This window comes from Camellia sinensis, chromosome 15 (genome assembly GCF_055761805.1).
Source record: "Camellia sinensis isolate YWXY chromosome 15, ASM5576180v1, whole genome shotgun sequence".
NCBI lineage: Eukaryota > Viridiplantae > Streptophyta > Magnoliopsida > Ericales > Theaceae > Camellia > Camellia sinensis.
The window spans coordinates 135343983-135370944 of record NC_138975.1 but is presented as its reverse complement, the minus strand read 5'-3'; positions in this window follow the sequence as shown (position 1 = coordinate 135370944).

Below are 26962 nucleotides of genomic sequence, written 5' to 3'. Positions count from 1 at the left end.
GGTTGTTAATGTCATCCACGGCATAGTGGAACCGGCGCGTGTATGCGAGCTCCGCGGTATGATCAAGAAGGCAGAACACATGAGAGAAGTTTTGTCGGTTCAGCCTGCGATCAAGAGGGGGAAGACCGAAGAGAAAGATGTGATCAGTTTCTCCTCAAGAGACCTAGAGTGCATTCAGACGCCACACAACGATGCCCTAGTGGTTACACTCCGCATCAAAGAATTCAATGTCAAACGGATCTTGATCGATCAGGGAAGCTCGGTCGAGATCATGTATTACGACGCATTCGAACAGCTCAAGCTCCGGGATACAGATTTGGCTCTGGCAACTTCGCCACTAGTTGGTTTTAACTCACAATCGGAGTGGCCTTTGGGGAAGATTATCCTGCCGGTCAAAGCGGGATTCGTGGTTAAGCAAGTGGAGTTCTGGGTGTTGCAGGTGCCATCTACTTATAACCTGATCCTTGGAAGAGGATGGCTTCACGCTATGCAAGCCGTGGCGTCAACCTACCACCAGGTAATGAGATTTCCCTCGGTTATGGGGGCAATTGAAGAGATTTGGGGCGATCAAGTCATGTCGAAGCAATGCTTCATGGCAGTGAACGGGAGCCGGGCTGCCAAGGGCTTCGCCCAAATGATTAAAGGATCGAAAGACCGGGGAGTCCTTGATGATGTGGGTACTAAGGCCGAGCACAAAGCTGTTGAGGAATTGGTGGAAGTGCAAATTGATACAGAGAATCCGGACAAATTCTTCTTGCTCGGCTCAAGCCTTACTACCCAAGAAAGAACCGAGATGGCTGAGTTTTTTATGGCTAATATCCAAGTCTTCGCATGGTCGCCTTACGACTTGCCCGGTCTCGATTCGAGTTTTATTTGCTATCACCTCAACGTCTTCCTCGGAGCCAAGCCGGTCATTCAACGAACCAGGAGATCAGCACTGCATCACGCCGAGGTAGTTGTAGAGGAAGTGAAGAACTTGCTTGAGGCACGCGCAATTCAGGAAGTGCACTACCCTCGGTGGATTTCAAACACGGTCGTGGTGCCCAAGAAAAATGGGAAGTGGCGAGTCTATGTGGATTACAAGACCATCAACCGAGCCTGCCCGAAAGACTGCTTCCCTCTGCCCAGAATTGACTAGCTTGTGGATTTAACGGCTGGACATAACAGGCTCAGTTTCTTGGATACCTACCGCGGCTACCATCAGATTGCCATGCATGGCCCGGACTGAGAGATCACCTCATTCACTACACCAAGGGGACTCTTCTGCTATTGAGTCATGCCTTTTGGTTTGAAGAACGCCGGGGCGACTTTCCAAAGAATGGTGACTAAGATGTTTGCTCCTTTGCTGGGCCGGACAATGGAGGCTTACATTGATGATATGGTGGTTAAAAGACGGCATCTAGTAGACCACTTGTCCGACTTAGCCGAGATGTTCGCCATTCTAAAAAAACACAAACTACGCCTGAATGCGTCTAAGTATGCCTTTGGCGTGGGATCTGGAAAATTCTTAGGCTTCCTAGTCACGAACCGAGGCATCGAAGCAGACCCCACACAGATCAGAGCCGTACAAGAATTGAAGCAGCCTAGCTCGGCTAAGGACGTGTAGCATCTGGCTGGAATGGTCGCCGTGCTTAATCGATTTATAAGCCGGTCATGAGATCGCTGCCGTCCTTTCTTTCAAGTATTGAAGTCAAAGTTCTCGTGGGATGAAGAGTGTGACCGGGCTTTGGCCGACTCAAGGAGTATCTGTCTTCAGCGCCACTGTTGGTAACACCGAAGCTCGGCGAGGAACTTTACCTTTATCTGGCCGTTTCACAGCATGCAGTCAGTGCAGTGCTTGTCCGGTCGGAAGGAATCAAGCACCTCCCTATCTTCTACGTCAGCAAAACCTTGTTACCGGCAGAGTCGAGATACTTGCCGCTGGAAAAACTTGTGTTGGCATTGATGATGGCCTCAAGGAAGTTGGCACACTATTTCCATGCGCATACAATAATCGTTCTGACCGAGTTCCCCCTCAAAGCTTTATTCGAGTGGGCGGACTTCTCCGGTCGAGTTCCTAAGTGGGCGGTCGAGTTGGGACAGTTTGACGTCAAGTTCCAGCCGCGCACTGCCATAAAAGCCCAGACTTTGGCCGATTTCGTTGCTGAATTCTCACCCGAAACTCATCCGGTATACCCGGTCGATATTTCCACGGCAGATGAAGAGGTGAATGCAAGCCTAACCGAAATACCGCAGCTTGGCGGAGTTGGCGACGCGGAACTTGCGCGCCCCGCCGAGGCACCTTTAGTTAATACGTTACTACAGCCCGGCGATGCGATGACGGAGTTGGGTATCACCGACTAACCTGCTCTGTCTGGTACCGCATCACCGAGGGGGGAAGAAATGGAACCGCTCAGCACAGAGCCCGCGGCCGGCATAATACTGCAACCTGGCAATTTGCCTACGGACTTAGGCATTATGGATCAACATGCTGAGTCCGGCGCCGAATCACCAAGGGGGGCTGAAATGGAACCGCTCAGCACAGAGCCTGTGGCCGGCATAATACCGCAACCTGGCGATTCGCCTACGGACTTGGGCATTATGAATCAACTTGCTAAGTCCGGTGCCAAATCACCAAGGGGGGCTGAAGTAGGACCGCTCGGCACGAAACTGGAAGTCGAACAGCCGAGAAACCATGATCCCATCAACCTTCATGCCTCTCAGGACCCCTCAGAGTGTTGGAAGCTCTTTGTTGGCGAAATGTGGAAACTTTTTGTTGATGGAGCCTCAAACCGTCACGGTGCCGGGCTGGGCATAGTTCTGATTTCGCCAGACGGACTGACTATTGAACATTCTATCACCCTTGGCTTCCCAGCATCCAACAATGAGGCCGAGTACGAGGCGCTCTTGGTCGGGCTCAAGTGCGTGCTTCAGATGCAAGCATCCGAGCTAATGGTTTACAGTGATTCCTAGCTTGTGGTTAACCAAGTTTCTGGGGTTTACGAAGCAAATGATGACCGAATGATAAAGTACCAAGCTCTGGTCAGGGACCACCTCAAGCGATTTCAGGCGATCAGGGTCCAACAGATCGGCCGAGAAGAAAATGGCCGAGCAGATGAGTTGGCCAGTTTTGCTTCTATGGTCGACAGCGTATCACCTAACCCTCTTTTGATTGAATTCCTTCTGAGGCCCAGCATTGAGGAAACCAGGCAGACAGAAGTACTCTACACCAAGCTAGGTCCTTCTTGGATGGACCCTATAATCCTTTTTTTCAAAGACCGGATCCTTCCAGCCGATAAGAAGGAAGCACATAAAGTGCGGGTGAAGTCAGAGCGGTTTTGGCTCTCTCCATCTGGCGCTTTATACAAGAAGTCTTTCACTGGCCCCTACCTGAAGTGTGTGCACCCAAGCAGTGTGGAAGCCGTCCTGTACGACATTCATGAAGGCATCTGTGGCAGTCACATTGGGGGCAGATCTTTGGCCTACCGAGCTATTTCGCAGGGCTACTGGTGGCCGTGCATGCAAGCCGAGACGCAGAAGTATGTTCGCAAGTGCGAGAAGTGCCAAAAGTTTGCCCACCAGATCCACCAGCCAGCCAAGGAACTTCTTCCTCTCACCAGCACTTGGCCCTTTGCGATGTGGGGGCTAGATATAGTGGGGCCACTCCCAACCGCACCAGGCAACCAGAAGTTCTTCATCGCGGCCACAGATTACTTCACCAAATGGGTTGAAGCAGAGCCTTTGACAACAATCAAGGAGAAAGACGTCAAGCGGTTTGTCTGGCAGAATGTGGTAACGCGGTTTGGCGTCCCCAAAATTTTGATCTCTGACAACGGCACCCAATTCGACGGACGCCTTTTCAGAGGATTTTGTGAAGACTTGAAGATAGAATTCTACAACTCCACCCCGGCTTACCCACAGTCTAATGGTCAGGCCGAGGCGTCAAACAAGACCATCCTTGATGGGTTGAAGAAAAGACTGGAGAAGGCAAAGGGAAAATGGGCTGAGGAACTCCCCAGCGTCCTTTGGACATGCCGAACAACCCCGCGGCGATCAACCGGGGAAACTGCTTTTGCTTTAGCATATGGCATGGAGGCGGTCATACCTTTAGAAGTTGGAATGCCCACCCTCAGAAGTGAAAGTTTTGAGCCCGAGCTGAACGCCGAAGCCATTGCCCTGGAATTGGACCTCGTGGACGAACGCTGAGAAAAGGCTCTCATCCATGTGGCCGCCTACCAACAAGAGCTCTCAAGGAAATACAACAAAACGGTGCACCCCAGACCGTTCAAAGTAGGTGATTGGGTCTTGAGAAAAGTCATGGGCAATACCCTGGTGCCAGGTGAAGGCAAACTAGGGGCAAATTAGGAAGGACCCTACAAGATAACCGATCTGGCGGGCAAGAGGGCATACCACTTGGAGGATTTGGATGGTAGAGAAATACCCCGGCCATGGAATGCGGCCAACCTCAAACTGTATTATTTCTAGCTTTTGTTTTCTTTTCGCGCAAAGGAATTTTTTGCCTTACACTCCAGAATGTAATATTCTTTTTGTCAATATATAAAAATGTCTCATCTTTGCCTTAGCATTCTGATTGTTGCTTTTTAATTGAGATTGCAATCGAGATGATTTACTCCAGTTGAACGAGTTAATGATTTGCTCAACTCTGAGATAGCAACCGAGATGATTTACTCCGGTTGAACGAGTTGATGATTTGTTCAACTCTGAGATCACACCCGAGATGATCTACTCCGGTTGAACGAGTTGATGATTTGCTCAACTCTGAGATCGCACCGAGATGATTTACTCCGGTTGAACGAGTTGATGATTTGTTCAACTTTGAAGACTCTCAACGGAGATGATGATTTGTTCAACTTTGAAGACTTCCAACCGAGATGGATTATTCCAGTTGAACGACTTAATGTTTTGTTCAACTCTAAGATTGCAACTGAGATGATTTAGTCCGGTTGACTATGCTGATTATTTATTCAAATCGAGATGTATTGTTCCGGTTGAAACAGTTGATGATTTATTCAATTATATGCTTGCAACCGAGATGTATTTTTCGGTTAATTAAGTTATGAAAGATGATTGGTGTTGCCGAAGTATTTTGTCCGGTTGAAGTTACTCAGCTTTAAGACCGTGCAAACACTAGATGAAATTAGAGCTTTTTCATTGATGTGAAAATAAGTACAAAAGGTGGGGAACTTAGCCCGGTTACATGTTCAGACAAAAAGTAAGAAAAAGAAAACTAAGCTAAGGGGGAAAGGTTAGTGAACTCATCCTCGGTTGCCTCCAAGTTGACCGTTGGTGTTTGGCCTTGGACACCGGTTTCAGTTTGGCCGGGCTGTTCCTCCATTTGGTGGTCCTGTTCCTCAACATCTGCCTCGGTTTCTCCTTCGAGTCCTTCCTCGGCCTCAGCCTACAACGCGCTGAAGACGTCGTTGGCATACGGCACGAGGTAGGTCGGTAGGAAGACAGCCGGTGGAGAGGCAAACACATCGGTCCCAGGGCCTTAGCCGAGCTGATCGCAAGCAGACTTCCAACCCGCTTTGAAGTATATATCTTGGGTGGCAAAGACTTGTTTTTTGTAGCTGTCCTCGGCCTCCTTGAAGCCGGCATTATTTGCGTCCTCCAGCTCCTTCTCCCTGGACTTTTTCAGTGCATCCAGCTCGGCCTGGAGCGCATCCCTCTCTTTCTCAGCGTCACCAAGTTGGCCGAGCAACCGAGAGTTGTCCGCGTTTGCTATCTGCAGTAAAGACTTTGCTCGACCGAGCTCGATTTGAAGGCTTTGAACTTGGCTGGCATTGTCGTTGGCCTTCTGCTGCAGACGGTGAATGCGCTCCATGACCAAGTGTTGCTTCTGGATGGCCTGCATGGAGAGAGTTTAATCAGAGAGGAAACCGTGCAAGCACTTGTGAAAATTTGAATAAAAGATTGAGACTCTTACCCTGGTCATGGATTTCACGGCCGACTTCACCAACCGGGTGTCAAGCACGTGGTCGCTGCCGACCACGTCGCTTGGTAGGAGAAGGGCCTTTGAGAGGTCAAAGGCTAGAAGATGTTCTTTGTCTCCCTTTATGGAAGCCGTTGCCGGGATCTCCTTGCCCCGGTGTTTGAGCTGTGGCCTCCATGCCGGTGTTAGGTCGACGGTGACGGCAGGCTGCTCGGTGGTGAGCTTGGCAACCAGTTCGACAGAAAGATCTGCACGAGGTCTTTTGCCAGCCCGGCGAGTGTCTTGGCTTGCTTGCCCGGCGGCGGGAGATGCTAACGCCACCACAGCACCGTTGGACTGACCGGCAGCAGGGGAGCGGATTGGGATGCTCGGTATCTCGGTGGAAGTTGCTGTGAGGTTCTTGATGCGGCTTCTCTTTGCCATCTCTTCCGCCTCGGTTAACCAGATTAGGGGCACGTCCGGTAGTGTGGGGTCTGGAGGAGATGATGGAGCACAGAGAAAGTCTGTGACCTTACTCCGACGTGGAGTAGAGTACCGGTATGTTGGAGTATAGCCGAGCAGATCGTTGCAATCCCGATCGCGATAACGAAGCACGGTCCTGATGGCTTCTTCGTTAGGATAGTGGTAGTTGGCTTGTAAGGCTTGGATTGCTGCAAATGAATGGAGAAAAATATTTAAGTACAAATTATTGAGGAAAGGCAATTAACTGAGCCAGTTAGCACGGCTTACATGTCTCGCCGAAATTCTTGCTAATGAACCAGCCCGATATGTCGGTCGTTTCATAATTTCCGGACACCCAGAAGAAATCATCATCGTGTAAGTCTTTGTCTGGGATACCGGTCACTTTTTTTTCTTTGCCTGGCCTAATCTTTAAGTAATAGGCGAGGCCATCGCCGGTGTGCCCAAGGGTGTACTGTCGCAGTATCTCGGCTAAACCTAAGTTGGTCCCTAGCCGGTTATTTAGCTCATGGATGCCGTTGATTATTCGGTAGGTGTTGGTTGACACTTGTGTGGGTGCGAGCCCGGTACTGTGCAGGAATTCGGTCAGCAGAGGGTTGACTGGGAAGCGGAGGCCTCCTTCAATGATGGAAAGCACGGTGAAGGGGGGCACTGGTCTAATCTGCCCCAAGGGGTTGTCTCAATTTCGGCGAGCTCTAGGTGAACGTCTGCCGGGATACCGTAGTCTTCCCGGAACGCGACCAAGGCAACTGGAGTGTCAACAAGGAAGCGGAAGCGCCCCATGTTCCGCTGGCTGGATTAGCTCGGCTGAGGTGGTTTGGTACAGACTGGTGTCTTGATGGCTGCTCGGTCTTTGAGAGCCTCAATATTTGGTCAGTGGTCCCCTTGGACTCTGCAGAAAAAGGATGGCAGTTATAAGTGTGAGCGCGATCGCGCAAAACGAGCTTGACTTTAGCTCGGTCATGAAAAGTGTCAACCATCTCGGTCGTGAAGATGAACCAAGGAGCTCGGTCGCTCAAGTGGACCAGATGTTAGCCCGGTCGAGCGGCCAAGCTCCCTGCCTACCCCGGTTTCTGCTAAAGGTTTTGATAAACTAGTAAATTGCTCGGTCTTATTGTATTTTGGGATCAAAAGGCGACCTGGAGCTCGGTCCACCCCAGTTCTTCGTGTATTCATGTGTTCATCACTGGGGTTGAAGAACAACGAAAAGAATAGGAACGAATGTGGGTTTTGGGAGGGTTGTGTCCTAAAACCTACGGATTTCGTGCCCTAAAAAGAGAAATATCAAATGAAATGACAATAAGAAAAGTTGAAGGACTTACCAGTTGAGGGCAGGGACTACTTCTTCGAGCACGAGTGCAAGAAAGGGCAGGAGTGAAGCTTGCTAAGGATACTTGAGCTCTGGAACGTTGAAGGTTTGAGGTGAGACAGTAAGAATGGAAGGAAATGAGATGGGGCATGTTTATGGGGGTGGAAAGGCCGCCCAAAATTTGAATTGAAGGGACGTGACTGTTGGCGGCTCAAGGCCAATTAGCGCACAACACGTGTCCCCATTAATGGCAGCGTCAGAACTGAAGAGATAGGAAGGTCAGATGAGGCGTCGACCGAACAAGTCAAGACACAGGAAGGTCAGACGAGGCGTCGACCGAGCAAGACAAGGAACCGCTCGCAGAAATTAGCCTGGTCGACTTCTTGCAAAACTTAGAACCGAGGAAGTGTTTACCCTGGTCATAATAGGTAATCCCAGTCACGCTTTAGCGGACGGAATTAAGGGGCAATTGAGAGGGAGATTTATGGTCTGGTTTGGGCCGTGGTAATGGCCGGGCAGATTTGGGCCGAACGAGTTTGGGCCGCGGTAAAACGGGCCTATCCTGAAGGGTTTTGCTCGATTAAAGCAAGGCGTGGACGGACCGAGCTATTTGGCTTCATGGTATAGAAGTCGGTCAAGCGAGATGTCCGGCGCTAGGCAAGGCGTGGACGGACCGAGCTATTTGGCTTCATGGCGTAGAAGCCAGTCAAGTGAGATGACTGGCGCCAAGCGAGGCGTGGATGTTCCACGGTTCATGAGTGAGCTCGGCAGGAAGGCCGGTGGCGAGCTAATATGAGCTGTCCCGAGCTCGACTACGCCGGGATACAACCGAGCTCGGTCCTCAATGAGCTTGGTTATTGGAACACTTGGGCTTGAAGTGCAGCATGGCCGTTGGCAGCCGAGATGCTGCAATCCGGCTGCCGAAGCTCCTAGTAGAATGGGCTGACAGTTGGCTTAGGTGATGATTCAGCAAGATTTGTGCTGACAGATGGGATAGCAGTACCACGTGTCGAGAGACTAATGGGAGTAGATTTGGGGCGCAAAAGGTATATAAGCGAGTCTGCGCCCCCCATACCAGACAGATGACATTTTTGGTGAGAAAAACACTAAACACAACTCAGTCCTCTCTCTCTCTCTCTCTATCCCTGTGTGTGTGTCTAACTTGATCGTCGGAGGGGTTTTCCGGCACACACCGCCGGGTAGCTCACCGCCGTTGTGCTCGCAGGTCGATCGGACAGACAGGATCCTTGGAAGAAAGGAGTGCGAGCTTGCCTGAATATTTGCTTCCCGCACATGTACATATATTAATATTGAAGAAAATTTTTTAATTCCGTGTGGTCAGATTGGGCTTACGAATTGAAACTAATATATTTTCTATTTTTAAAAAGGGTAAATTACACTTTGTACCCCTGCACTTTACATCAAATCTCACTTTGGCCCCCTACACATCAAATTATGATACTTAACCCCCTGCACTTTTGGTCAAGTGTCACTTTGGCCCTTCTATCTACCTCATTGTTAACAGAGGTTAGTTACATCAAAAACATGTGAGGATAAATTACACTTTGCACCCCTGCACTTTACACAAAATCCCACTTTAGTCCTTATACATCAAAATTGTGACACTTTAGCTCCATAAAGGATAACTTCTGTTAGTCTCACTATTAACAGAAGGATCAATGTGACACTTGACCAAAAATACAGGAGATTAAGTGTCACAATTTAATGTGTAGGGACTAAAGATTTTGTGTAAAATACAAGAGTGCAAAGCGTAATTTATCCTTTTAAAAATTACTATACTTACATTCGTCCATCCGTGTGTTAACATCACCCATTTGAAGTAGGGTTAAGAGAGTTGGTTGAATGTTTGCCAAACTCTAAAATCCAATTCTACATTCGATATTGTGTATGAGCATAATATTATCGTGTTAAATACTAAAATACAGTTGCCAAAAGAGAGAAATATTTGCCATCAGGTCAATGTTGATATAGTAAAACCACATAAAACGTCTTCTACAGGTGTGATGGTATGTTCCTACGTTAGACTTTCGGATACATTCTGTTGATTTTCCTGCCTCGTCAAGGAAGGACAAGAACATGAATCACACCACTAGTTATAGTAGTTGTAATTTAGGTACCAATTAATACTAGAATTCTAAAAAATTTATTAGAAATTTAGTCAAAAACATCAATATATATATGGTTTAGATTGATTTTCATATGAATCTCATGGAATACAATTTTAATCTCTACCACACACTTTAATTCCTAATACAAATGTGAAAATATATTCTAAGTTTCTAGACTTATATTTGGGTAAACTATCAATAGGCCTTAATAGTTGGATTTAATTTCCATCAAGTCCTATTGAAAACAAGTTCTAGTAAAATCGTTGTTAAAAATAATTTTGTGACAATTTTTTACATGTTACTAAAAATTGAGAATTAGTGATTTTTTTTTGTCACGATTTTTATATATTGTCTCTAAAACTTACAACTATGACCTTTTTTTGTGACGAATTTTTTAAATTGTCACTAAAACTTATAATTAGTGATATTTTTTGTGACAAAATTTTTATACTATCGTTGAAAATTAACAATTAGTGACATTTTTTAATAATGTTTAATAAAAAGCGCCATTAATTATTATAAGACATATTGAATAATAAATTTTCCCATTAAGACTTACACGCAAATTTCTCTAAAAACTTTAGGTATCAAGGGATTTCCCACGACTTTTACTTATAAGTTAACCCATTCTTGGGTTAAGACTTTTGAATAGGATTGTTGTGTCGTAGATCGTGCATTACGTTTCCTATATAATAATAATGATATGTAACAACGGTAGTAGTCTCAAGAAAACAGTAGTGATATTGGTATTTTTAAGGCTACTGAAATGGTTCACAAGAAGACCCCCATTGTCCTATGTATTGCCCTGTTAATTTCATATGGACTGATGATTCCATTCATAGCCAAAGGAGGAGATGCACAAGGGGACATCCCAGGACCAGGATCAGGTGAGTTGAGATAACATATATATCAGTGGATATTATATACATAAGCAAGCATGCATTCTATTTGTACATCCTTATGAGTTAAAATATATATATATATATATATATATCTTCATTATACAATACCATATCAATTCGTCCTGTCTGATAGCATTTATAAGTTTTTTTTTTTCCTTTATTTGTTTTTAAATAGTGCTATTTTTAGGAGTTGGATTCCCTCAAGTCTAGATCAATTGGAGAGTGTTGTCCGGATGCCGTGAAACCTACTATTGGTTCTGCTTTAATAATCTAAGCCATTCATTTTGTAGGGTCCTTCGTGGTTATCATCCATACAAAAAAAATAGGTTAATTTGAAAATTGTTGCATATTTAATTTATTGCGTTTGTATTTAAAAAAAGAAAATGAACGATAAATGTATTTTTAAAAATAGATCATTCACTTTTTTATAAGAAAATATGATAAATTGAATGTGTTACGATTATCGAATTGACTTAAATTTTTTGTGTGGATGATAAACATGAAGGATTATACAAAATGAACAATTTAGATCATCGAATCGAAACCCATGGTGGGTCTTATGGACTTGAACATGTCATGATCCGCTCCCCGTACCCAAATGTTAAGTATCGTGATGGCCAATAATTGAAGTTACCTACGGCCAATTTTTAAACAAATAAATAAAGGCAAGCGGAAAAATATTTAAGTGAGGATACCAAAATAATCATTGAAGTTTTTACTTTCATAACAAAACTCATTGACCAAAAGGCCGTTATTTACATATGAAGTGTTATGTGTGTTTATTCCGCAGCCTCACGTCTAAGACTCTCCAAAAACTATTTTAGAATTGTATTGTTTCTTGAAAATGGGTAAACGACTATAAGAAGTACATGGCAGAGTGAGAAATATTATATTAAGAATGGCATAAAAATTCACCATGGATAATTATTGGGTAAACAAAGCTTGACAGTAAGATACAGAGTATATAATACGGAAATCATTTGGCATATAATATAGAAATCATATAAACAAAATAATCAGAATCACGGTACAGAACTAGACAGAACAGATGTATGGACTCAAGAGGTGGCTCATATGAACTCTAGAGGTGACTCCTACCATAATGTAGCACTTAGCTCCGTACAGCACTGTGCTCCACACCAGAAATCATAATCACGGTACAGAACAGAACAAATGTATGGACTCAAGAGGTGGCTCGTATGAACTCTAGATGTGGCTCCAACAATAGTGTAGCATTTAGCTTCGTACAACACTTTACTCCACACCAGAAATCAGAGTGTCAGTGGATTCATGGCAGACAGAGGGTCACAAAGTGACTAATCAAACGGCCAATGCTTATTTAAGTTCTCCAAAGCATGGGACTCCCGTGGTGGTACTTATCAAAAATACATATTTATATAATCATAGTCAAATAATTATTAAAAGTTAAACAAACATATCCATAGGTTTCAATTTAAGCAAATAGAGTTCAGAAAATAATCCACGTAATCGAGATATTAATATAATTTATAAAATACAAATTGCATAAAATAAATTATGGTAACTCAAAACATACGTAAAATATATTGTGGTAACTCAAAGTATAATATAACTCATCTTAAATCAAAAATCTTCTTGACTTCTAATATTTTCTTTCCCTTCCTTTTGTTTTTCCTTAGCTCGAACCTATTTATAAGGAGGCAAACCGTGAGTCCCAAAGCCACAACCTATACACGTGGCTGTTCCAAATTTTCTCCCACAATCCAAGTTTATCCAACCGTGAGTCATTACACCTATATATAGGTAGGCAAGCCAGATGTCTGTCTCCAAATTGGTGGTGGCAATTTCCCTTTTATATTTATGCTTTAACCCTAAATTTCTTACTAATTACATTATTTTATTAAATTACATATAATAATACAAAATAAATCGTATATTTTCCTAACTGTGATTAAATGATTTTAGTATAAAATTTAAAGAATAATTAAAAATCTGGGTTGTTACAGAACAATGCCTTTTGGACTTGACTAGACTGGAGGAAACCTATTCCTTTTTTATATACAGTTCTGTAATAAATATTTTGTATTAGTTTAAGTACAACTAAAATGTATTTGTAAATTTAAGAAAAACAACTTTTTTCTTGACAAAACTATTCTTAGTGTAGTTTCATTACTCTACTACCTCCAACCACTGTTGACATCTCTGAGTCTTCGATCGCTACTTCCAATTGCCAGCCAATGACAACTTTCCAATAATCGTCGCTAGTAGCCAGTGACCATTTTCCTGTAACAATTTTTTGGCAACTCTCCGGCGAAATGAATTTCACTAGTGACATTCCTTAGTGACTCTAGAAAAGTGAAATTTCACCCCATGAAATTTCACAATTTATTTGAGTTGTAATGTATGAAAACGACAAACAAAAACTTTAAGTAAGAGAAATTAGAAAATCAGAGAAATTTCATACTTTACTCAAATTATACTTAAATTAGAAACTTAGAGAAATTATAATGAGTTTGTTACTCAAATTACACTTAAATTAAAAATTCAAAGAAATTTCTGAGTTAGTGTACTCAAATTACATTTAAATACACTTAGAGCAATTTTATTGAGTTAAATTTAATGAAACTAGTATTTGTGAGCTAATTTACTAAGGGATTGAATTCTACAAGTCTAGATCCTCTGCAGGGTTTTCTTGTAGGGATTCCTGTAATGGTGCCAAAACAACATCATTTTGGTAGCTCTTCTTTATTTTTTTCCTTTTTATATTTCTCTTTCTTACCCCTAGTCCTAAATCTGAGAGACAACGACATAGAGTGGGAGACATCAAGAGACAAAAACCAGTGACCAATAGTGGCGACGGAGAGTGGCAACGGCGAACCCTAGGGCATTCCGCGAATCCATTCTCATATCTGAAATAATTCCCCAATTTTCTTTTATTCCCTACTCACCTCTGATTTCCACACTGGATCCTAATTCCTATCCTCCCTTCTTTTCCTTTCTTTTTGTCTCTCTACAACCTTCTCTCTCTCTTTATATTATTTTTTTGATTGGCAAAAAAGAAACTTTATTGATGAGAAAGCAAAGTACAAGGTACAAAACAATTTACATCAATAAGAAAAGAGAGTGCAAAAGCATCACAATGAGCAATATCATCCCAACTATGTTGGCACCAAAAAGTTCATCCTATCATTTGCTAGCACCCCCAAGTTGGTGAGCGACTAACCAAAGTAACACGACAAAACACAAACAAGAAATAAGGAACAACAAAGCACTCCTCTGCAACAACAACCCAGCATATCATATCAGTATATCAACATCAACATAGCACTCCCTTTAAAGATAATTCAACAAGAAAACCCTTTGCTGAAGCAACCAAAACTCCCCTTGAAACAAAACATATCAGTTCATTATATCCCCAAACAACACATCAATTGAGCATATCTCCTCTACTGCCCACCAGACTCTTAAATTCATCTCCAGAATCATATGACTTCAACCAAAGAGCTATCCTTATTTTAATGAGATCACATAATTCCCCCAGACTTGGTTGTAAACCAGAAAAAATGCAATCATTCCTGCATCTCCAAATCGACCATATCACAACTGAGGAATGGCTCTCCAGATTTGTCCTTCCTTCTTGCTGAACTTCTAGCTCAACCACCATTGTAGCAAACCCTCAATTGACCCTGGTAGTACCCATTGCAGCCCCCACCACTGAATTATACATGTCCAGACTTGCCACACAAATGGACAGAACAGTAGAATGTGATTCAGAGCATCCACTTCCTCTTTACAAAATACACAATACAAATCAACATTATCCCTTAACACACCAATTCTACTCAAAAACTCAATTGTCTTTAATCTGTCTTTCCATGCTAGCCAGGTGATGAGTTTGGTTTTAGGAGGAGAGAAATTATTCCAGATCAGGCCAGTTGAACTGGAGGCTAGGCCATTCAATAAATCACACCATTTATATGCAATGCTTACCATGTATACACCTGCATTTCCTGTCTTCCAGCTCATGGAATCCCCCTGCCCCAACTGTAAGCTTGGCCCAGCACCTAGCAAATTATTTTCTTCCCAAGCATAGAGAGGTCTTCTAAAATTGAAGCACCACTTATTGGACAAGTCTCTCCTTAACAAAATTTCACTCAATGAGCTTTCCTTTTCTGTGCATAACTAATATAGGCTGAGGAATTGAATCCTAAGACTAGAATCCTTATTCCAATTATCAGTTCAAAACATTATTCTCCTCCCATCACCAATTGTGATTTCCACATTTTCAATAATGAAAATAAATAAGTTTGGATTGAAATGTGCTCTATCTATAATGTCCCTCCAAATTTTGGAGACATATCTTGAATCTGTTACTGATGGCATCCACTTTTCTCTTGAAAATTCATATTTGCTACACACAACTGCTTTCCATAATGCACCCTCCTCTAAAGCAAACCTCCACCACCATTTGATTAGCATGCATTGGTTTGCAAGTCTTAAGTCTCTGATCCCCAAGCCCCCTTGGTTCTTATCCATTGTGACCTCCTTCCATTTTACCAAATGAACTTTCCTTCTGATTTCTATGTCCCCCTACAAAAAAGCTGCTTGCAACCTATCAAGCTCCTTAGTAACACATTCTGACATTTTAAAAATTGACATATAGTATACTGTCAGGGAAGAAAGAACAGATTTTATAAGTGCCACTCTACCCACAAATGACAGTAATCTTCTTTTCCATCCTGATAATTTCTTCTTAAACTCATCAATGATTGGTTTCCAAGTTTGCTTTCTACTAGGATTTGCTTCAAGTGGTAGCCCTAGATATTTTAGGGGAAGTTTTTGTCTCAAGCAATTAAGTTTAGAGGCAAACTGCTGAGCCCTCTCCTCATCCACACCCACTCCATATACTACACTCTTGTGGAAATTTATTCTTAACCCAAATATCACTTCAAAGCATCTCAAGATTCTTTTAATGGCAATAACTTCTAACCACTTCTCTCTTTATATTATACAGAAGTTCTATTGTTGTAATACTTAATCCATCTTCAAAGTAAGGAGAGAGTGAAAGAGAGAGAATAAAACCCTTTTCCCTTTGTGTTGTGTTTGGTTGGGAGATTTAGAAAGTGATTTGGAAACGGAAAGGAAAAAAATGTGTGAAATTAGGTAAAATGTGGGTGTATTTTATTCACATTTTTACTTACCTTTTCCTTTTCCTTTTTCTTTTTCAAATCTCTTTCTTAATCCCCCAACTAAACACAGCGTTAGTGTTGTATAGTTTCTTTCTTGTGTTTGAAAAAGGTTTATTATCTTTCAATCTTCTTGTTCATCTTTGGAGCTTCAATTTTTGCATTCAATTAAGAGAGGTGCTAAGCTTTAGGAAAAAATTTCAGGAAAACCTTCAGGAAAATGGAGGAAAATGGAGGAGGAGGAAAAGGAGGGGGAGGAGAAACTGGAGGGGGCCATCAAAATGGAAGGAGGCGGAGGCGGGGCTAGGCAGAGGCGGAGGCGGGCCTAGGTAGAGGCTGCGACGGCGGGTTGGGCAGACGACCGACCGACCGCGGACGACGGCGGTTGGGCAGACGACCGAGCCCCTCCAGTTCCTCCTCCTCCTCCTCCATTTTCCTGAAGGTTTTCCTGAAAATTTTTCCTGAAGCCTAGCATTTTTCTTCAATTAAACAAGTCGTTGAGCAACGTCGATGTTGTGTCGGAGTAACTTTTGCAACATCGTTCTTGCGGTATCTGATCTCTAAAAACCTCTTGTTAGTGGGATTGCTTTTGGAAATTCCCGTCAAACCAACCCATGTATATATATGTGTGTGTGTGTTTGTTGGGGGCAAATAATAAGAAAGAACATCATGGATCCTGAATAAAGTTGTTTGTTCTATTTTTTTTCCTCTCTTTGCTTCATTTTGGTCTTCGCTGATCATGTTCTTCTGTCCCCCAAACGAACACAAAACGGAAAGGAAAAAAAAAAAAAAAAGAAGTGACAAAACCACCTCGCTTTGGCACCACTAAAAGAACCCTTGAAAGAAAACCCTACAGAGGATCCCGACTCGTCCAGTAAAGTCTAAATTCACGGACAGGCAGTCAAATGTCGCCACCTCATCAAAATGTGAATTTCTCTTATATTTTAACACTTTCATACATGCACCCTACCTTATGTAATCATCTCTCTCCCATTTTCTTCTTACCATGGATGGATCTACCGTGCCTTCCCTTTCCTCCTCCGTTTTGAACAATCATCGCCACAGCCATCATCACCAACGGATCGATTCTTTCATTGATTGTGTTCACAAGCACCCGTTAACAACCACAATTGAACGACTAAAATCAAACACCACTTGGCACTTGCAGTCATCAATTTCTCATTGGAACTGTCTTCGTTGATCGAGTGTGTTCATTGTTCAATCTCTGCTGCTATTCTCTTGGCTAGGACTTCAATCTAGGAAGCATGGATACGGATAGGGATACGGGATACGGATACGATACGATACGGATACGGCGATACGACCAAATTTGAAAAATTAGGATACGGGTACGGCGAGGATACGTTCGTAAAAAATATTATTTTAACAATTCTTAGTAATGCAGTATGCATAAAAATAAAATCTAAAGCAAAAGACAACTTGATAAAGAAGAAAGATTCTTATAAAACTAAGAGTCTTCAAGGTCAATAGCTTCAACTTGTTCCCCTTCATCATTGAATATCACAAGACCTTAGCTAAAGCCAAAAAACCATTCTTAAATAAAAATTTCAGCAAATATACTTTTTTAAGTCATCAATGATAGCCTAGGAAGCACGGATACGAATATGGTGATATGGGGATGTGGATATGGCGATATGTCAAAATTTGAAAAAGTACGATACGGGTACAGCGGGGATACATACATAATTTTTTTTTATATATAATTTTAATAATGTAATATGCATGAAAATAAAACTTAAAGTAAATTAATAAATAAGGAGAGGGATTCCAATTATCCTAAAAGTGCTCAAACATTCATAAAACATCCAAAACTAAAAGCAAAAGCAAAAGCAAATGCAAATGCAAATTAAATATCATCCTTACATGCCAACACCAAAAAAAGAATGAGAGCAAAGAGAAGAAACGAGAGAGAGTGAAAAAGTGAGAGAGAAGTGAGAGCGACAACAAGGATACATCAATTTGACAAATTCTATTACTTTAACTCTCACTATATTCCTCTTATCAAAGAACTAAACAAAATATTATAAGTAATATATAACTTCGAGTATCCGATAGTTCAAAATTAAGTATCTGATACTTCAAAATTAATAAAAAATTAATTAAGAAGTATCTGATACTTTTAAGAAGTATCCGATACGTATCCGCGAGTATCCAAGGAGTATCGGTATCCGATAAGTATCCGATACGGATACGTCACCCTTTTTGAAGTATCCGTGCTTCATAGACTTCAATCATGCATGCCTATATGTGTGGGTGAAAATCTGACCACACTGCCCGTTTAGTGATCAGCTGGAGAGCACAAGCAGAATAGATGGCTAAAGTAACCTGAAACAGAAAGAAAAAGCTCCGGCGGTGGTTCTTCCACCCGGGGGCACTCCGACGATCAAGTCAGTATATCTCTTAAAGATAATCAAATACTAAATTGAATACTCAAAGTATAAGTTACATACCTTAGACCCACGGGGGTGCCTCTCTTTTATAATATACTCAATCCAAGTCCCACTAGAAGTATGACTTCTATGAATTCTAGTTCACTGTTTACTCTGGACTCTTTTAAGTGATACAGATAAACTCCTTGAAAGTTTTATCCTTATCTTAATTCAGTCCCCTTTGTGCCTTAGGACTCTTGCCCCATATCTCGGATTCCGATATCTTCGGCGATGACCTCGGCTTCTCCGAAATTACCTCGGCTTAACTAATAGGGCACGTGGCACCTCGGCTGATACGTCGGCGTCACCATGCCACGTGTTGGTATACAGAAAATATATCCCCACAACTGCCCCCTAGGTTCTATTACCTCGGCATTCTGAGGTGATGGAACCTATCCCGAAATTTTATCGCTTCTTTCCTGAGTAATGGCTCAAAAACTATTTTGCCAAGTTTATCTACTTTCAGCCGACGTGTTCTCTTCGGAGAACAAGGCTTTGATCGTATTCTCCCATGCGCATGAGCTGTCATGCATCTCTAACTGTTTCTCTTACGTGTCTCGTCTTTATTGGAGCATGTTAGTGACGCGCCTGAAGCTGTCCGTTCATTTCGTCTGCGCCGTCTGACGCGTGCGTTACCCTAGGCGTAATGATTGCCCTAATTTTGCCGCCGTTTCATATTTTTGACAAAACTTTCCTTTTGCCTCTTATCTTTTCTTCACTTTTTCATTCCGTCTTCTTGTTTTTTCTCTCTGAAAAGCTCATTCTTCTTCGAATCTGCCATTGCCTCATTCTTTCTTCTGGAACTGCTCTTAATCCCTCATTCTTGCAAAAGCCCTCTTTGCTGTTGCAATCAATTTCTGAGTTCGGCGAGCACAGCCTTGGCTTCATTTGTCCTGGTAAGATCTTCTTCTTTAATTTTTCCATTCTCTTTATGTGCTTTTGTCTGTCTGTTGCCATTACTGATCTTGTTCGAGGTCTTGGATTTATTTGTATCTTGAATTTGTGGCTTTTACCTTGAACTTCTATGCTTTTTCATCATTCTCTTTGCCGCCGTCCTTGATTTTTTCTGTATTTCTATTGTTTCTGAGAACTATACCTCTGTTCTTGAATCTGAAACTTCATCTTTGTTTTCTCTTTTTTGTATCTGCCCCAGATCTGTGCCCTCGATTTTTATCTTCATACCTTATAGATTTGGGATTTGTCTATAGAACCCTTAATCTTTAGGGAAACCTGAAAAACGCCCATCTTCTGAAACATATTCCTCTTAGTTTAATCCAACATAATGGGTATGTGGAGGCATAGGGTAAATACCCCGACAAAACTTGAATACTTTAGGCAAGAATTCTCGATCCCAGCCGACGTTCATCTTAAATTGGCTGGGGATAATGATACCATCGTGCCCACAGATCATACAATGCCTTTTCCAATAGTTGCTTTTACCGAATGTGGACTTCGGCTTCCACTCGATCCCCTTTTTCGTCAAGTTCTCCATTTCTATAAGCTGAACCCTATGCAACTTACTATCAATTCCTATAGGGTAATTAACAGTATTATTGCCTTAGCTAGGCAAGAAAACCTTAGAATCACCCTAGCCGACCTTCAATATTGTTATACCATGTGCCCTCTCGATCTGAAGGATAGGGGTTTTGTCTATTACCTTAAGCCGAGATCCACTCAGTACAAAATTATAGCCGACCTCCCAGACTCCAACAAGGGGGCTGGAGATGATTTTCTCATTGCTTCTGGAAATTGGGAATTTGGCCCAGATGAAGATGTCCACCTCTACCCTCTTCCTCGAACACTTACAGAGGGCAAGAGTAAGAGCCCTGAGTCAACACTTAGTTGTTTTTATTTAAGATTTTAATATTTTATTTCTGACGCCCGTTTCTTTGCAGATCTTCATCAGCCACCGAAAAATTTTCGCCAATCCTTCTTCCCAGGAACAGATCTGAAAACACTTCTTGGCCTCCCAATCCATAAACGAAAAGCCCCAGTATTACTAAACTTCATCCCTACATACAAATCCACCTTACCCGACGTCCCAAGAAAAAGGAAAAAGAGCCTTTCTCCACCGACAGCCACAACCTTAACTGCTTCTACATCCCGAACAGATCAAGAATCCACATCTGACCCAGCCGATCTTCCATCAACTTCGGCCCCCTACTTAATACCAATTCCTGAACGTAAACGCCGAAGAAAGCTTGTAAAAACAGCCGAAATGGTTCGTCCAAGGCCTGTCGTCCAAGATCTTCTCGCCGACATTCCAACTGACGCCGAAGCCGTACCAATGCAAACAATGCTTCCACCCAAACCGAAGAGGGTAAAAAAGGCTCAGCCTAAGGCCAAGGCTACAGATGCCGAGGCTGAGGATGCTCTGCCGATTTCAAAGCTAGCTGAAAGCAAAAAATCAGCCTCTACTTCAACCAAAAGGTCTGCTGAGGGCCAACCCTCAGGGTCTACACAAACAAAGAGGCCAAGGTCATCGTCTGCGACGACCTCGGCTTCGAAGAAGTCCGACGTCCCCTGGGCCCCTGATCTATCCCTGGAGGATAGGCCTATCATGGCTAGTGAAAGTGCTGATGATATCAACGTTGCTGTCGCCCTTAGCACCGCTCTTCTTTTACCAAATGACTTGGAGCGAAATGCCAAGTTCAGTGAGTATGAAAATTATGCTCTGATGCTTCAACACTCTGCTCAAGTAAGTATTTCTGTCTGTACTTGTGATTCTTCCTTCCGTTCTTCACTGAGAGTATTGTCTCACATTTCTGTTCTTTTTGCAGGCCATTCAGCATGCCCACTCATTTTCCATGCAAGCCTTTGAAAATCGTCAAAGGTTGGTTGATATGAAGAGGGAAGCATCTTCTATGAAGAGAGAGATCAGGTCTCTTGAAGCAAAAATGAAAAAATTGGAGGATCAAGCCGAGGCTGCAACTAAGGTTCAAACTCTAGCTCTTGAGAAGGCCGAAGCTGCTGAGGCCGTTAGAAAGGTTGCTGAGGCCGAGAAAAGAGAGGCCGAGGTTCAGAAGGCCCAAGCGGAGAAAGAACTACAGCAAGCCTTGGCCACCAAAGAGGCCGAAATCAAGGAGGCCGATGAAAAGGCCTATGCTCAAGGTATGGCCGACGTCGCAGAAGACTACAAGCTTCAAGTCAGGCAGGCATGCAACAGGGGATTTTCCCTTGGTTGGATGTCCTTGATAAAGAAGCTTGACCTTCCTGCTGACTCGCCATTGCGTCAGGCCGACGCTATTCCGTTACCATTTCCTCCACCTCCTCCTGAAGGTGAATCAGAGTCTGAGGCTGAGGCCGTGGAGGAAGATGAAGAAAAAGATGATGGCGAGGCCTTGGTGAGAAAACCCAAGAATGCTGCCGAAGTCAAGTCCCCTCCTCCTGCTGAGCTGGTTATGGACTTAACTCAAGATGAGGGGGGTGATGATGCTGAGGAAGTGCCCAGGGAGTCTGTTCAAGGGTATCTATCATCTGACCTCCTTCTGACTGAAAGAAGTCTTGACACAACATTGGCAGAGATAGATGCCGAGATACAAGCAGAGAAAGTGGCCGAGGAGATTCCACCTGTATCGTCCGAGGTCCCCGTTCCTGCAGTGGGTGATACTGAAGAATCTTGAAAATGTTTTTTGTACTTTTTTCCTTCTTTTTTCTGTACTTTGCACTTTGTACTTTCTGGGTAATGCAAAACTCTTTCTTTTGGCCGACGTGGTTTCTTCAACATGTAACTGTAACAGTTCTTCCTTTTGGATGTTTTGATCTTGCGATATTCTGTTGACTGCTTAATCTTTTGCATGTTGCTTCCTTTGTGCAATCTTCTCGGGGTTATATACCTCGGGTATAACCATGAGACTTTTACTTCGGCAAGATACTGTCCTGCAATCTTTTCATAGATTTCAACAAGTATTTAAATGGTAATCTTAGTCCTACCTGCTTGTAAATTGCTACAAATTTTAACAAGTAATGAACAATATACTTAGCCTTTATTTTAACCTGTAACTTACTGTATACCTCGGCGGATGATCATATGTCGGCTTAACATAAACTTGTAAATGGCTACAAATTTCAACAAGTGTTAAGCATCTTCCCTTGGGTTCAAACAACCCACATATTGCTATGAGAACTTTAAGCAATAACCTCGGCCTATCTTCAACTTGTAAATTGCTACAAATTTCAACAAGTGAAGATAAGGAATCAGCTTAATTCCAACTTGTAAATTGCTACAAATTTCAACAAGTGGATTAAGGAATAACATCGGCTTAACTTCAACTTGTAAATTGCTACAAATTTCAACAAGTGAAGATAAGGAATCAGCTTAATTCCAACTTGTAAATTGCTACAAATTTCAACAAGTGGATTAAGGAATAACATCGGCTTAACTTCAACTTGTAAATTGCTACAAATTTCAACAAGTGAAGATAAGGAATCAGCTTAATTCCAACTTGTAAATTGCTACAAATTTCAACAAGTGGATTAAGGAATAACATCGGCTTAACTTCAACTTGTAAATTGCTACAAATTTCAACAAGTGAAGATAAGGAATCGGCTTAATTCCAACTTGTAAATTGCTACAAATTTCAACAAGTGGATTAAGGAACAACATCAGCTTAGCTTTGAGTTTGATATGTCTTCAAAAACATCCGTGCATAACTTTATCAATCGATCATGTTGAAAGGATTCTGAAAAGACTTTATTGATAACATCGGCTAAACAATGATGTTTTTCTAATGATAGAAAAATTTCAAATTACAAGTATTCCAAGGTCTGGGCAATGCTTTGCCCTCATTGTCCTCAAGCCGATATGCTCCATTGCCTAATACTGAAGTGACTCTGTAGGGTCCTTCCCAGTTTGGGCCAAGCTTGCCTTCCCTGGGATCCTTCTTGTTCCCGACGACTTTTCTTAAGACTAGGTCGCCAACTTGAAAATCTCTTGGATTAACCTTCTTGTTGTAAGCTCTGGCAAGCTGCTGCTGGTATACTGCGAGCTGAATCGCAGCTTTCTCTCTTCGTTCTTCCAATAAATCCAGGTCTCGGGCTAACAGTATGTTATTGGTGCCATTCTTTACTCCCTGGGTTCTGATCCCTGGGATGCCAATCTCCAATGGGATGACTGCTTCTGTGCCATAGGCCATGGCAAAGGGGGATTCTCCTGTTGATCTTCTCGGCGTAGTCCGATATGCCCAAAGTACGTTGGGCAATTCATCCACCCACTTTCCTTTTGCTGCCTGCAGCCTCTTCTTTATTCCATCCAGGATTACTTTGTTGGATGCTTCTGCTTGCCCATTGCTTTGAGGAAAACTTGGTGTTGAGAAATAATTCTTGATCTTGAATTTTGCACAAAAGTTTTTGATGAGTTTGCTGTCGAACTGTGTCCCATTGTCGGCAACTATTGCTCTTGGAATCCCAAATCTTGTGATTATGTTTCTCCAAATAAAATTCTTGACATCCACATCTCGGATTTTGGCAAGAGGTTCTGCCTCTATCCATTTTGTGAAGTAGTCTGTTGCTACCAGCAAGTATTTTCTTTGCCCAGTTGCTTGGGGAAGTTGTCCAACCAGATCCATGCCCCATTGGGCAAACGGCCAAGGGCTGGATACTGGGTTTAGGTCGGCAGCTGGTTGATGTATCAAAGGTGCAAACCTTTGGCATTGTTCGCACTTCTTTACATAGGCTTCGGCGTCCTTTTGCATGTAGGGCCACCAATACCCCTGGGTAATGGCCCTGTGGGCTAACGATCTGCCCCCTGCATGGCTTCCACAAATTCCTTCATGAATTTCGTAAAGGAAATCTTCAACCTGCAAAGGGTGTACGCACCTTAAAAGTGGTCCAGTGAAGGACCTCCTGTAGAGTTGGCCTTCCGCTGTTAGACTGAATCTGGCCGATTTCAGCCTAATTTTATGTGCTTCTTTATGGTCTTCTGGCAGCTTCCCCTCTTTTAGGAATGCAATGATTGCATCCATCCAACTTGGTCCAAGGCCTACGCACATTGCTTCTTGTTCAATGCTTTGTTTATCTATGCTCGGGGCCGACATGTAGTCGATCATAATTGTCCCTGTTTTTCCAGTTTGAATTGAGCTGGCCAAGTTGGCTAACGCGTCGGCGTGGGTGTTGTCATCTCGGCTTACTTGGAGTAATCTGCAGTTCTGGAATAGGGCTGCCAGTCGGATGACTTCCTTTGCATATGCCGACATTCTTTCGTCTCTGGCTGCAAATTCCCCTGTTGACTGGTTAACAATCAATTGTGAATCACAAAAAACAATTACCTCGTCTGCCTCTGCTGCTGCTGCTAGCTTTAGCCCTGCAATTAATGCTTCATATTCTGCTTCATTATTGGAGGCTTTGAACCCCAGACGGATGGACTGTTCTACAATTTCTCCATCTGGAGATATCAGCAGTACTCCTGCTCCTGCTCCCTGGCGGTTTGAACTTCCATCGACGAATAGTCTGAATGAATCGCCGATGTAGATGCTGCATGGTCTGAGCTTTTCTTTCTCTTGCTTTTTTGTCTTTGACTGGGATTCTTTTTGCTTGTCGGGGCAATGTTCCTCTTGGCTCGACGGAGCCCGAGGTGTGATGGCTTCAGGTGTGAGTTCTGCGACGAAGTCGGCCAAAACTTGGCCCTTTATTGCTGTTCTTGGCCTAAATTCTAGGTCAAACTGGCCTAGTGTTACTGCCCATTTTGCTATTCTTCCTGTTAAGTCTCCTTGATGTAATAAGGACTTCAGTGGGTGCTCTGTTAGAACCACAATCTTGTGTGCCTGAAAGTAATGGCTCAATTTCTTTGAGGCCATTACCAAGGCTAGCATCAACTTTTCCAGTGGTAGGTACCTTGTTTCCACGTTAGCCAGAGTTTTGCTTACGTAATAGACAGCCTTTTGCTCCCCTTTTTCCTCTCGGATTAGCACTGCACTGACTGCGTGTTCAGAGACTGCTAAGTACAAAAACAATTCCTCCCCTGGGATTGGGTTAGAAAGGACCGGGGTTGTGGTCAAGTACTTTTTTAGGTCGGCTAAGGCAGTTTCACATTCTTCCGTCCACAGGAAGTCTGTGGCTTTTTTCACCAGGTTAAAGAAGGGTCTGCACTTGTCTGAGCTTCTGCTGATGAATCGGTTTAGGGCTGCGGCCCTTCTAGTGAGCACTTGAACTTGCTTTGCCGATGTTGGACTCTGTAGTTCCAGGATGGCCTTGATTTGGTCTGGGCTGGCTTCAATGCCTTTTCTTGTTACCAGATATCCTAGGAATTTGCCTGACCCAACTCCGAATGCGCACTTTGAGGCGTTGAGTCGGAGCCGATATGTTTTGAGTATGTCAAAGACCTCTTTTAGGTCGGCAAGATGACCTTTGGATTCCTTGGTCTTTACGACCATATCATCGATGTAAACTTCTACCGTCTTGCCAATCAGGTGTCTAAACATCTTTGTCACTAACCTCTGATAGGTTGCTCCTGCGTTTTTCAGCCCAAAAGGCATTACCCTGTAACAGTACAGGCCTTTCGGGGTGATGAACGCGATCTTCTCCTCATCTGGAGGGTACATAGCAATCTGGTGGTACCCTCTGTATGCATCTAAAAAACTCATCCTTTCATGTCCCGAGGTGGCGTCTACCAGTTGGTCGATTTTGGGCAGAGGAAAGCTGTCTTTCGGGCAAGCTTTGTTGAGGCTGGTGAAGTCTACACAAACTCTCCACTTGCCATTCTTCTTTTTTACTACTACTGTGTTGGACAGCCACGTTGGGTACTGGACTTCTCGGATGGCCCTGGCTTCAAGGAGTCTGTCTACCTCTTCCTCGACTGCTTCGACGTGCACTAACGTCGGCCTTCTGGCTCGTTGAATCACAGGTTTTGCCGATCTGTCGACATTCAGACTGTGGCAAGTGACCTCGGGGTCAATGCCAGGCATTTCATAAGGTGTCCAGGCGAACGCCTCTATGTTTGTCCTTAAAAAATCTTCCAGTTCTTTTTCTTCTTCTCTAGCTAAGCCTGAGCCGAGAAGAAAAAACCGTTCTTCGTCGCCCTCCTGGACGAGGATTTTCTTTAGCGCCTCTTCGCTTTTCTCGGCTGGTTCTTTCCCGACGTCTTCTAGGACTTCCATGTCCTCGTCTTCAACTTCTGCTTTCTTTGGCTCTCGTATACTACAGGTGGATTTTATTGCTGCCATGGAGCAATTTTTGGCTTGTAGTTGATCCCCTCTGACCTCTTCAATCCCATGCTCTGTTGGGAACCGGAGTAGTTGATGCAACGTCGAGGGAACTGCCCCCATTGCATGCAACCACGGTCTTCCCAGGATGATGTTGTATGGTGAAGGTGTGTCAATTACCAGGAATTCCGTCCTGATCTTCTTAGTGCCGGCTTGTACCTCCAAGCTTGTTGCGCCCAATGGCCATGTCGGCGTTCCATTAAAGCCGACCATCGGGCCGCTGGATTGTTCTAGGTCATCGGGGTGAAGGCCTAGCTCTTTGTAACATCTGACGTACATGATGTCACATGAGCTGCCTTGGTCTATTAGGATGCGTTTTACTTGGCACTCCCCAACCTGGAGGGATACTACCAAGGCATCATTATGCGGATGTTGGACCAGGTCTAGGTCGGCTTCAGTAAAGGCTATCATTGGCCCT